Source organism: Aulostomus chinensis, chromosome 4, assembly GCF_037954235.1.
Source record: "Aulostomus chinensis isolate RoL2024-O1b breed Wild chromosome 4, RoL_Achi_v1.0, whole genome shotgun sequence".
Classification (NCBI taxonomy): domain Eukaryota; kingdom Metazoa; phylum Chordata; class Actinopteri; order Syngnathiformes; family Aulostomidae; genus Aulostomus; species Aulostomus chinensis.
In genome coordinates, this window is record NC_141323.1 from 31639518 (window position 1) to 31647803 (window position 8286).

At 42.3% G+C, this 8286-nt stretch overlaps 2 non-coding genes across 2 annotated transcripts; both read left to right on the top strand.

Moving 5' to 3' along the window:
• The first annotated feature begins 4857 nt into the window (after positions 1-4857).
• trnas-aga (transfer RNA serine (anticodon AGA)) lies at positions 4858-4939 on the top strand. The gene has a single exon. It is a non-coding gene; the product is annotated as a tRNA-Ser (tRNA).
• A 2480-nt stretch (positions 4940-7419) lies between these two features.
• On the top strand, positions 7420-7492 carry trnaf-gaa (transfer RNA phenylalanine (anticodon GAA)). Its single transcript has one exon. It is a non-coding gene; the product is annotated as a tRNA-Phe (tRNA).
• Positions 7493-8286: the final 794 nt, after the last annotated feature.

Sequence of the window (8286 nt, forward strand, 5' to 3'; positions counted from 1 at the left end):
CAGCTGCTCCAGAAACATTCTCCACTTGCATTTTTGGTTGAGTTCCTCTCTCTGTGGATGTGGGTCCACAACGCCAATGTTTCCTATGCAGACACATCAAGAATGCCGCAAAACACAAGAATCCACCCCAAGACTTTCTCTTCAACCGTGTTGAGGTCTTCATGGCTGTGATGATGCAGGTTGCCTTTCTTATTTTCGTCCTACAAATATTTATAAATAAATATATAATGTTATATTTAGAAAATCAGACAGCACCAAAACAGAAAATGCCGCCATATCATTTAAATTTTCCGTCATACATCTGACAAGACCCCTCCACTCTGTAGGGCTGGTGGTGCAATGGACAACGCGTCTGACTTCAGCTCAGAAGATTCCAGGTTCAACTCCTGGCTTGACTGAAAGTGAATGTGGAGCAACTTGTCCTGCCAAAGCTGTCACCTCTTCCATTCTGAACAACACCTGTCCTGACTGGCAATTAAAGTAGGCTCCAGTGGTGAATGCTGTCAACAATGTTCCCAAGAGCCACCATCCAGCATTATACAAAGTATGATCAGAGATCCCATTGCAAAGTACAGTCTTCACATACTCAAACATTTAAACACCCATCTAAATAAATTCTGCTTCCATGCACCAAGTACACAATGCATATTCATACACAAATATCCACATATTTACAGTACAGAAAACAAACAAGAACAAGTACAGAGTGAATCCTGGAGAGAAAAGGTGAGGTGCATCAGAAACAAGAGCAGATGTTTGAAAATGCTTGATGATTTCAAGATGAGAAAGGAAGTGAGAGACCGAAGTGAGGAGGAAAGGTTGTTCCAATCTGATGGGGCTTTAAATACAACTGGTCAAAGCAGAAGGCCGTCCCCACTGATCCTGGATCTGCTCGACATTCCTGTCTGTTAAAGGAAGGTTTTCATCACCGCTGTTGCAGGATGTGCTTGCTGATGGAGAATTGTTGGGTGTAGATTCATTGAAGGAGTTTGGTGCTGGACCTGCTCTACTAGTGAAGAGTCATGAGAGAACTTTTGTTGTGATTTGGTTCCATACAAATAAAAATGACGACTTGATTTGGTGCCTCATGAGGAGAAAATTTGGGCACAGAAGTTGGACAAGAGTGTTTGTGGAGGGGTGATTTTTTCTTTTTGCAGTGTTGTAAGTCACTGTAACTGCAGCTGAATGATTGAACTTTCTCCAAATGTCCTCAAGATGGTTTCCAAATGATAAAATTGACTTGAGGAAAATATGAATGTGCGATGACCAGTTTCTTTGCTGATTCTAGGCAGACATAGAAACAAATGATCTCTACACTCTAGGTTGCATTGTGAGCTGAAAGGAATTGAAAGTTGTTTCAAGTATGAAGGGAAAATCAAGCAGACACATTTGAAAATAAATACTGACCAATGGAGTTGCCTTTGGGACTCCTACATTAAATAATGATGGGTTCAATCCAAACACCTGAGCACAAATCTACAAAGACTATTATATCAGACATTGAGAGGACAAAGATTGATGTCTGAATGTGTTAGGACCGGCTCAGAGGTGCAGCAAAACCTGGTAGCAGCAAACCAGCATTTATGAAAGTAAATAATCAACCATGTGAGGTGTGGAAGTCAGTGTCAGCAGTGGAGGTGAGAGTGTGATGTGATGTCAGTGTGTGCTGCATGTTGTTGGTGGAAAACAAGGAAAAAGAAAAGGACAACAACAGCACGCCGGCTGAGCGCAGAAGGGAGACAAATGTCTGGGAAGGCGGGGTTAAACAGGCCTAACTGGGAACACTGGCCCGGTGCTCCCAGTCAGCCTGATGACCAGGCTGCTCCAGACATGCAAAGACACAAACACACCCACCAACAGGACCCTGCACACACAACGCTGCATGGGACCCAGGCCTGGGGCCGTCACCAGTGTTCCCATAGAAACCACCAGCGTAGTCCAGTATTGGGAACATGAACTGTGTCATAATACTTTTCCAGACTTCTTGTGGAAAAAGTCAACAGAACAACAAACGTAATTTTAGCCCACCAGATATTTGCTTGGACACTGAGTTCATGTGAAATTTAAATGACAGCTGAGAATCACGCCAGAGGCCTGGATATTCAAAGTCTTCAACTTTTGCTTTTGTTGTTCCATCAAGAAAGCCAATGAGCCAGTTAGTTGACAACCAAGAATCAGGTCAAACGGAAAACAACATACGATATGAGGTTTTTCTTGTTTCTTGATGGGCAGCCAAAAATATTTTCAGCATTGGATCATTAAAGTCTGTTTCATTTCTGATGTCGTGTTCAAAAATAATTGCTCACCTAAGAAGATTCTAAAAAGTCAGACTTTCTCAGTGATATTCTCTTCTCAGGCTTTCAAATCTTTTAAATTTCCATTTTCCACAAGTGAGTAGAAAGTTGTTACTCTCTTTGAATCCAGGATTTAAATCTTGGGTTCATTTCATGAGGCTTGAACCCAGGATTAAAAGCACATCATTAAATGACTTGTAGTGATATTCTCCTGTTAACATTCCAAATTATTCATTGAGATTTGGACTTTATGGAAACATTTTTCCAGATTTTGATGGGCCAGTACAGCAGGAACTGGGGCTCATTCATGTCGTGGTTTAAATTTGAGCCTGGGTTTCTTCCCCTGCAAGATAAATCTGGAAAGCATTTTGTTCAATTCAGAAACGGTTTTGAAGGCAATTTCTCCAGTTGGTCCTGGAACTAGAAAGAGATCTTGTGGTAGGACATTTATTTTTACTCTATCAATCCTGTGACTCAGACTCAGAAAGGATATGGAGTTCCATCTTCTTCTATCATCTTCAAGGAGTTCTGGCCCCAATCCAGGTGGAGGTTTTCCTCCATGTGTTCTGGAGGTGAGTGATTAAAGGTCAGAACCTGTGTTTTAGAATGGAGAATTAATATCCAGCAGAGCTTCCCAGTGTTTCAAAGAGTTTTATTAACGCAGGTCCTGTGTTAGGGGGCTCACTTCAATATGTTAAAACATCATCAGTGTCCAGCGCGACCTTGTGTTCTTCTCCATTTATGTGGACACCTTTAATATTTGTGGTCTCTCTCAACCACTGTACGAGGGGTTCGATATAAAGAGCTGGAAGCAGCAGGAACTGGGGGGTCATGTCTCATGGTCTCTCTTATTTTGATATCCCATTTGTGTCCTGTTCTTCCTGTTTTAGTTTGATGTCGAACCTCCCCTCTCATTTTCAGGTTACTTCACTTGCCCTTGTCTTCTGTTTGCCTGAGTCTCTCGGTGCATCTGAATAGACGTCAGGACTCTGAAAGGGAACGACCTCAGCAGAGACTCCTCTATTTAGAGGAAAGGAGAGCTGAGAGAACACTTTTTTGACATCATTCAACATCCTCAGGGACGATTGTTTCCAAAGTTCTATTTAATATAGGACACATAAAATCACACCACATGAAGCAGGCTAATGAACAATAAATCAAATATAAAAATGCTTTATTTTAAGATATAAAATATCTTGTGAATATCTGGAGCTTAATTCCAGCAGCAGACCTCCTCAGGTGATGGAATTTATATTTGACATGTTTACCATTAAATGAGACACATTTGAAGTCCATTGAAATCTACTTGTGTTCATGGTGAGTTGATTTCAAAACATGAGCTGACAGAATCTACGTTTAGGGAGGAACCACCATATCCAGGTGTCTGGACCTTTTAGTAGTCAGAGCCATCAAAGTAGCAGACTAAGCTAGCAGACATTAGCATTGAGAAGAAACTGACACCTGGAGCCTACTTTTGGGTCTGGTCAAGTGATAACAAAATAATATGACATCATTGTCAGACTGACGCCTGCTCAATACTGACCAAACACCACCCTATAGCATTGTGGGAAATTTAGGCTTGGTTTGTTTCCATCAGTACACGCAAGAAATTTGTCTCATGCTGCCGTGACCTGGAGCCGAACCGGGGTTGCTGCAGCCACAACACAGAGTACTAACCACTATGGGATCACAGCCTCCTCAACACCAGATTGAGCTTCCATGTCTTTGTCTCAGATGAGATCAAACAAAGAATTCTAAAATCAAACACAAAACTCTGAGATCAAAGGTTGATGTTCCCCAAGATTCAATTTTAGCTCAGACACTCTTCAAGGTGGAACCAGCAGAGGAGCTCAGTAGAGACAACTGGACAGCAGCAGGACAGAACAGAGGCTCTCCACAATGGAAGGAGACAGGAAACAGGTTTGGACCATCTGGGCTTCTGTCCACTTTGATGGTTTTTAAAACATTGAAGGAAAATGTAAAAATCAACATTGCGTTTAAATCATGATTTCTAGTTGAGAGTGTTTGCTCATCTGTTCCAGAAGCTTCTTCTAGAGTTGACCCTGAATGAGTGGAGGGACCTTTTTGATCATCAGGACTGGTTTTTGATGCCCTGATGGTGCATCGGGGTCATCATGGTCCTCCACCATCTGCAGGGGTTCCAGGACTGTTGTGGTGTTTGTGGGAACTGCAGGGAGAAGCCCTCAGACCTGGAGAGGAAGTCCTGGACACCAGCAGACCTCTCAACACCTGCAGCATTTTTTTCAGCTCCACCAAACCCACATTCACTGCCTCCTCATCATCTGGGCATCAAAAGCAGCTCAGACCTGCTGCAGCTCAGAGACCTCAGCCATTTTTAGGATGTCTCAATGATTCTCCTTCACATGATTTTCATTCAGAAACAATAGAATTGTCAAATACCACAACAGTTTTCATCTTGCTGGTAAACAACACACACACACACAAATAGTTTGTGTTTGTGAGAAGATTAAAAAAATCTACTGTGCTTCGATGAAGATTAATTGTTGAATATCAGTCCTCTACTCATGTTCATGGGAGTGTAGTTGTTGTGGCCGAGTGGTTAAGGCGATGGACTAGAATTCCATTGGGGTCTCCCCGCGCAGGTTGGAGTCCTGCCAACAACGTTAAACTGTTGTTCCAGAGGAGACAACATCTGCTCCTACTGTAGGTCCATGTGTCAAAGGTTTTCTTTCAAGGGCTGGAGCAGCTGATGATGAGGGAGAGAGAGAGGATTGGTAGCATGTTGTCTTGTCTCAACCATTCTGGTGTTGACCAAAATCTTTGTTGATACTCCAGTGGTGGTGAAGGTGATGGAAATGTTCCAAGTGGGACGGTTCCATGTTCAACCAGTTTCATCTGGAACTGAGGTGGAGCTTAGGGTTAAGTAGGAATTGGTTTGGTTTAGTCCCTTGGTTTGGAATCCATCTTAGTCAGGACATTTTGAGAAAATTCTATCATGTCGTTGTAGTTATTTTGATTTACAACACTGGAAAAAAAAATCACCTCCCTTCCAAAAACCCTCCTCTTCAACTTTGTACCCAAGTTGTCTCCTCATCAGGCACCACAGGATCCAGTAGGTTCAGTTAAAACAAGTCATTAGAGATTTAAAAAATGTCCATCAAACACAAAATAAGGCTTCAAATAGGTTTTCAATTTTATTTCATGTTGACACATTTTGTCCATTTAACATCAGGACTGCTCCTGGATCGTCTCCATGACCTCATCCCAGTACCAGAGTACCGCCCAAGTTCATCAAGGACAGCAAACATGAGCAGGTCTAGGTTCACCTCCATCTTTGGAGGTTGTTTAATTTCCTCTTGAGGACCGTCAGGCTGTTTCCTTACTTTGCTGTGACACAACAGCAGACAGCAACAAGGACTGCTGCAGTGCACTTGGTAATTGGATGCACTGAAGTCATCCAGTCACATGACTGAAGTCATCCAGTCACATGACTGAAGTCATCCATTCATGTCAGTGATGTCACTTGGCAGGACTGTCATTGCCGTCTCATTCTAGAAAAGAATCCAGACTCCACATGTGGCTCCCATGATAACTGATGGACCTCTGGTTGGAGGCTGGACGATGATGTTTGGTCTGGGGGGGTTAAGATGGTGGGGGCTGTTTCAGTTCTAGTGCTGAAGGCTTTCACCATGACAGTCAGACTCTCATCTGTCCTTCATGTTCCCTCAAATGTGCAGTGTGGACCTCACACACTGAAATTTAGCCTGAAAACTCTTCATGAAAAGCAGGAGACTCATAGTCTCTGTGGCTCAATCGGTCAGCGCGCTCGGCTGTTATCTGAGAGGCTGGTGGTTCGAGCCCACCCAGGGACGATCAACAGGTTCTACTGGTTCTTAGGACTCTGTTGATCAGCTGCTGAGTTGCTACTTGATGTCAACATTGGTCTGTTTCATCCTGAGTAGTTTGATCATAGCAGAGATGTTGTATCATTGATCTGAATGTGGACAGATTGACCCTCCACAGCAGACGCATGTGACAGATCTCTTGATGAGACACTTTGTGGTAAAGCCAGATTCTGCCAGTCCCACTGACATATTTCAATCACACATGTTCAGAGATGGTTTGTTTTCCTGAATACATTTATTATTTTCTGATCACCTTGTGGATTTTTCATCATTCTCCTCATTTCCATACTTTAGGTTGCAGTATGTACACCTTAGTTAGTCTTGGGTTGCAGAAATCATACAGCATACAAATAATAGCAGGTTGAAACATATTTATTTAAAAGAATTTAACGTGGTTACACACACAAACACACACACACACACACACACAGCCTGTCTTTGGTATAAAATGGTCTGTCACGTTCTCTCACATTGCACAACAACAAAACAAACAAAGACGGCCATGTCCAGTGTGGTCCTGGATATGACGACTGGACTGCAGGGTCCCAGTATCACTGTGACAATTCTTTTACCAGCTATGACCTTGGACAAGAACTTCTCAGGAGGAAACTTATCATGGTGGCACAGTGAAGAAAACTGGACCTGAGCTGCCTGCTGAAATCTTGCAGGTGAAGGACAGAGCTCCACCTCTTTGACAGACACCACCACTGTTGGCTCAAGTTGTCAAAAAAATAAATTGTCAGTTTTTGACGCACGCATCTAAACACACATCCATACACATGGATGTTTTTGCACACAAAGACTTTTCCTCTGTTTTTGTTTTTTACTGGTTTTGGAACCAGTAGTTGGTTTCTGCTGGTTTGATTTGCTTGACTGGTTGTTGTTTGTTTGACCTTGCAAATCAATATTTTGGGTTCTGGCTTGTTCTACTTTTCATTTTGTGTTTCTTTCATGTGAAAGTGGCATAATTAAGACAAAAAACACTGTTAGAACAGAAAGATCCAGAAAACCCACCAACCAGAGGTGTGTCTGGTACAGATGTGGAATTATTGGCTCACACAATGTTGAGGCAACTGGGAAGAAGACAAACAAAAAAGGCTTGTGTGATTCAGACATTCATCAAAAATGGTCCTGTAGAACTGTTCAATGTGTCATGACTTCAGAAGCTCAAATCCTCTCTAAGTTCTAGTGAGAGTGGAAGAGATTATAAAATGAGAGAAGCAGGGCCCTCACTCAGAGCTGAAATAGCTCAGTTGGGAGAGCGTTAGACTGAAGATCTAAAGGTCCCTGGTCCGATCCCAGGTTTCAGCAGAGGAACAGCATTGACTTTACTTTCCAGTGGAGGAACTGCAGACATGAAGGAAACTACCATCTTGTCCTGTGCATTCTTATGACAGTCAAGACATTTTTGGAGCCTCTTGTAGGATTTTGCCACAGAGAATCAGAGCCAATCAAAAGCATGGTGGACTTTAACATGGAGGATTGAACAAGTCAAGAAAGCATCAGTTTGACCTTCACAGGTGTTTCTTTTCCTGTCTAAATGCTGTAGAAAGAGCCTGAGTAGCTCAGATGGTAGAGCATCAGACTTTTAATCTGAGGGTCCAGGGTTCAAGTACCTGTTCAGGTGCTGTGGATGTTCCAGTGTTTGACAACATGGTACTGAATAAAGTTTAGTGTTGAACAAACTGTCATCATCAAAAGTAGAAGTGTTCTTGTCTTGCCACTGTGAGACTGTTGCTAGAAAAGTGACCAATAATAATTTCATGTGCCATGCAATTAACAAAAGACCACAAATAACACTGGTCAAGTTAATTTTATTTATTTTGCACCAAATCAAAACAAAAGTTATCTCATGACTCTTTACAAGTAGAGCAGGTCCAGTACCAAACTCCTTCAATGAATCTACACCCAACAATTCTCCATCAGCAAGCACATCCTGCAACAGTGGTGACAAAACCTTTAAACAGGCAGGAACATCAAGCATCAAGGTGATACCTTCCAGGGTACCGATCTCATGAGATAAACTTGTAAAGTGTCATGAGATAACTTCTGTTGTGATTTGGCACTTTATAAATAAAATTGACTTGACTTGACTTGGAAGTTAG